We start from the raw sequence: 5000 nt of genomic DNA, 5'->3' as shown, positions 1-5000 counted from the left end.
AAAGTGAAGGTCTCGCCTTGCGCGGGCCGAGGGAGGATGGGGCTTCCCCGCCCTTCACGGGGCGGCGGCCTCCGCACTCCCGGGGCGTCTCGTCCTCATTGCGAGGTGAGGCGCACCTAGAGCGTACACGTTGGGACCCGAAAGATGGTGAACTATGCCTGGCCAGGACGAAGTCAGGGGAAACCCTGATGGAGGTCCGTAGCGATTCTGACGTGCAAATCGATCGTCGGAGCTGGGTATAGGGGCGAAAGACTAATCGAACCATCTAGTAGCTGGTTCCCTCCGAAGTTTCCCTCAGGATAGCTGGTGCTCGTACGAGTCTCATCCGGTAAAGCGAATGATTAGAGGCCTTGGGGCCGAAACGACCTCAACCTATTCTCAAACTTTAAATGGGTGAGATCTCCGGCTTGCTTGATATGCTGAAGCCGCGAGCAAACGACTCGGATCGGAGTGCCAAGTGGGCCACTTTTGGTAAGCAGAACTGGCGCTGTGGGATGAACCAAACGCCGAGTTAAGGCGCCCGAATCGACGCTCATGGGAAACCATGAAAGGCGTTGGTTGCTTAAGACAGCAGGACGGTGGCCATGGAAGTCGGAATCCGCTAAGGAGTGTGTAACAACTCACCTGCCGAAGCAACTAGCCCTGAAAATGGATGGCGCTGAAGCGTCGTGCCTATACTCGGCCGTCAGTCTGGCAGTCATGGCCGGTCCTTGCGGCCGGCCGCGAAGCCCTGACGAGTAGGAGGGTCGCGGCGGTGGGCGCAGAAGGGTCTGGGCGTGAGCCTGCCTGGAGCCGCCGTCGGTGCAGATCTTGGTGGTAGTAGCAAATACTCCAGCGAGGCCCTGGAGGGCTGACGCGGAGAAGGGTTTCGTGTGAACAGCCGTTGCACACGAGTCAGTCGATCCTAAGCCCTAGGAGAAATCCGATGTTGATGGGGGCCGTCATAGCATGATGCGCTTTGTGCTGGCCCCCGTTGGGCGAAAGGGAATCCGGTTCCTATTCCGGAACCCGGCAGCGGAACCGATACAAGTCGGGCCCCTCTTTTAGAGATGCTCGTCGGGGTAACCCAAAAGGACCCGGAGACGCCGTCGGGAGATCGGGGAAGAGTTTTCTTTTCTGCATGAGCGTTCGAGTTCCCTGGAATCCTCTAGCAGGGAGATAGGGTTTGGAACGCGAAGAGCACCGCAGTTGCGGCGGTGTCCCGATCTTCCCCTCGGACCTTGAAAATCCGGGAGAGGGCCACGTGGAGGTGTCGCGCCGGTTCGTACCCATATCCGCAGCAGGTCTCCAAGGTGAAGAGCCTCTAGTCGATAGAATAATGTAGGTAAGGGAAGTCGGCAAATTGGATCCGTAACTTCGGGATAAGGATTGGCTCTGAGGATCGGGGCGTGTCGGGCTTGGTCGGGAAGTGGGTCAGCGCTAACGTGCCGGGCCTGGGCGAGGTGAGTGCCGTAGGGGTGCCGGTAAGTGCGGGCGTTTAGCGCGGGCGTGGTCTGCTCTCGCCGTTGGTCGGCCTCGTGCTGGCCGGCGGTGCAGGATGCGCGCGCCTGCGCGGCGTTCGCGCCCCGGTGCTTCAACCTGCGTGCAGGATCCGAGCTCGGTCCCGTGCCTTGGCCTCCCACGGATCTTCCTTGCTGCGAGGCCGCGTCCGCCTTAGCGTGCTCCTCCGGGGGCGCGCGGGTGCGCGGATTCTCTTCGGCCGCCATTCAACGATCAACGATCAACTCAGAACTGGCACGGACTGGGGGAATCCGACTGTCTAATTAAAACAAAGCATTGCGATGGCCCTAGCGGGTGTTGACGCAATGTGATTTCTGCCCAGTGCTCTGAATGTCAACGTGAAGAAATTCAAGCAAGCGCGGGTAAACGGCGGGAGTAACTATGACTCTCTTAACGAGAGACTCTCTTAAGGTGGCCAAGTGGCGGCGGTGTGGCTGCATCCGGACTTGGCTTTTCGAAGTGCGGTCTTGATGTAGTCGTGCTGCTGCTGCGAGGTGCCTTCCTTGGGTTATGGTTACAGGGAGAGTGATGCGCAATACATGGGCCTAGCCCTCTTAGCCTCTCCTCTCCTGCGGTCTTCTCCCCTTCTCGTGGGCCCGCTGATTTTCGCAGAGTGGAAGACCGCACCAGGGGCTTGGGGGGGTTACCAGCCCCCCCTCGCACTATCCCTTTTTTAGTTGGGGGCAGTATTCAGAGAAAAAGTGGTGGCCCTTCCGCTGAAGGTGCCACCCCAACTCCCCCAGCACCTAGCCGGCCAACCGGCCGTGCCGAAAATCTTGTAACTTTTGCAGCTGTATACGCCTGTAGTGAGTGCCACCGCAGCTTTACCACCAAGAACGGTCTCGGGGTCCATCGCCGCCGCCAACACCTTGCGGCCGCCAACGCGGAGATCGTCACGGAGAGGCATCGCGCGAGGTGGACGGAGGAAGAAGTCCTGTCGCTCGCCAAGGCGGAGGCCGAACTGTTCCTCGAGAGGGACGCCCGGTTCTTCTTTGTAAATCAAGAGCTCATCAGGATGTTCCCCGACCGAACGCTTGAGGCAATCAAGTGCCGACGGCGGCAAGCTGCCCACAAGCAGCTTGTCCGCCAATTCATGGAGGCGCTTGAGATCGGTCGGGGGGAAGAGCCGGCGTCCCGCCGGGGAGCAGCGAGCCCGCTGCCAGACGCGGGCGAGGCCGCTGCGCCGCCCGTCGACGCAGCCGAGGACTTCGCGGCCGACACCACCGGGCCGCCGCCGGAGGGGCCGACTGACGCCGCCATCTGGGAGCATCTGGCGGGGCTACCCGCTTCCGCCCAGCGTTTCTCTGCCCTGGATCGTGTCATAGGTCTGGGGCGGGGCACGCCGCCCGATGTCATCCTGGGCATGCTCCCGGATGCCCTTGCGTCGGTCGGGTCCAGAGGGGAGAGATCGATCACCAGGACACAGCGGCCGCGCCAACCATCGAAGCGGCCGCCTGCCGCGCCGCCGACGCAGAAGCGCAAGCGGCGCCGCTGGGAGTACGCGAGAACGCAGGATGCCTTCCGACGGTCGCGTGCACGTTGCGTGCGCGGCCTCTTGGATGGCACCCTGCTCCAGCCGCCACCTGCCATCCCTGGTCTGCTGGACTTCTGGGCGGACCTCTTCACAAAGAAGCCCGTCTCCACCGCGGGCTTCATTCGTGACCGCCTCCTCCCGCACTCGGAGCCTGTCGCTCTTGAGTGCCTATGGGGGCCGGTCACACATGAGGAGGTCGCCGCCGCGTTGCCGCCCAGGGGATCAGCGGCCGGGCCGGACGGCCTTACCCCAGCGGAGTTGCGGCGCCTGCCGCACGAAGTCCTGGTGAAAGTGATGAATCTCTTCCTTCTGGCCCGCGCCCTCCCGGAACGCCTGCTTCGCGCGCGGACGTCCCTTCTCCCGAAAACGGCTGCACCAACATCCCCCGCTGACTTTCGCCCCATTACGGTCTGCTCGGTGTTGGCGCGGACCTTTCACAAGGTTCTCGCGTCACGCCTGATGCGCGCTTGTGCTGTGGACGAACGTCAGCGGGCATTCATCCCTCGGGATGGGATGTTGGAAAATACTTTCATCTTGGACACTGCTCTCACCGACGCAGTTCGCTCCTGCCGCTCTGTCTTTGTGGCATCGATCGACGTTTCGAAGGCATTCGATTCGGTGGATCATGCTGCCCTTCGCCCTGTGCTGAAGGCGCATGGCCTACCGGATTGCTTTGTCGAGTACGTCGAGCGGTGCTACGAGGGCAGCACGACAGTGATAGCGGACGGCGCCGGCGTGGGCGTGTCTGTGCAGCCAGCACGGGGCGTTCGCCAGGGCGATCCCCTCTCCCCCCTCCTGTTCAACTTTGCGGTGGACTACGTTTTAGGCCAACTGCCCTCCCACATCGGAGCTCGGATCCTCGGTCGCAGAGTCAACGCTGCGGCCTTTGCAGATGACGTCTTGCTGTTTGCAGCGACCCCGAGGGGCTTGCAGTCCCTCATCGACGCAGCTACCGCAGCCCTCGCCCACCTGGGGCTGCAGATCAACGCCCGGAAGTGTTTCACCCTCGCCTTAGTCGCGTCAGGGCGCGAGAAGAAGGTGAAGGTGGACAGCAATGTCACCTTCACAGCAGGCAATACCACCATGCCTGCCCTGCGTGTGGGTGAAACCTTCCGGTACCTGGGGCTGCAATTTTCCACGGCGGGTCGCTGCGTCTTCAATCCACGTCGCCACCTGGTGGAGCAGCTGGACGTCATCTCCCGAGCTCCGCTGAAGCCGCAACAGCGCCTCCACGCTCTCACCAACGTACTTCTCCCTGGCCTGTACCACGGGCTGGCCCTCAGCCGCACCCGGGTGGGTGCATTGAAGTCGGCCGACGTCACCATCCGGGCCGCCGTCAGGAGATGGTTCCGCCTTCCGGCGGACACCCCCCTGGGATACTTCCACGCTCCTGTTGCCCAGGGGGGCCTCGGCATTCCATCTTGCCGATGGATGGGTCCGACCCTCCGTCGGTCCCGTCTCCTGGCGCTGAAGAAGATAGGGCCAGCCTGCGACGGTGCAGGCATGGATGAGGTGCAGCGTGAGATCGAGGTGCTGGAGCGCCACCTAATGTGGGAGGGCCACCTCCTCAAATCGTCAACGCAGGTTGGGGAAATGTGGGCGGCGCGCCTACACATCGCCATTGACGGTGCGGCGCTGTCATCTTCTGCCGCCGTCAGTGGCCAACATCAGTGGGTCGCCGACACCAGTCGCCTGCTATCTGGGCGTGAATACATCGACGCCCTCCGCGCCCGCATCAACGCCTTCCCTACGAAGGCACGGCGCAGTCGCGGGCGGGAGGCGGACACCAGATGCCGCGCGGGATGCCAGGCCGTGGAGACCGCCAACCACGTACTTCAGGCTTGCTTTCGGACGCACGGGTCCCGGGTCAAGCGCCATGACGCTGTAGTGCGTTATGTCGCCCGTGGACTCGCGCAGAGGGGCTTCAATGTCTCTGTGGAGCCCCACCTCCGAACATCTGAGGGCA

At 62.6% G+C, this 5000-nt stretch overlaps 1 pseudogene; it reads left to right on the top strand.

Moving 5' to 3' along the window:
* The window catches only part of LOC126432728 (large subunit ribosomal RNA), a 7982-nt pseudogene that overhangs the window by 996 nt on the left and 1986 nt on the right, over window positions 1-5000 (top strand).

Source organism: Schistocerca serialis, unplaced genomic scaffold (genome assembly GCF_023864345.2).
Source record: "Schistocerca serialis cubense isolate TAMUIC-IGC-003099 unplaced genomic scaffold, iqSchSeri2.2 HiC_scaffold_1153, whole genome shotgun sequence".
In the NCBI taxonomy this organism is placed as follows: Eukaryota; Metazoa; Arthropoda; class Insecta; order Orthoptera; family Acrididae; genus Schistocerca; species Schistocerca serialis.
The sequence above is the reverse complement of the archived record's forward strand: the minus strand, read 5'-3'. Positions and strand labels throughout refer to the sequence as shown.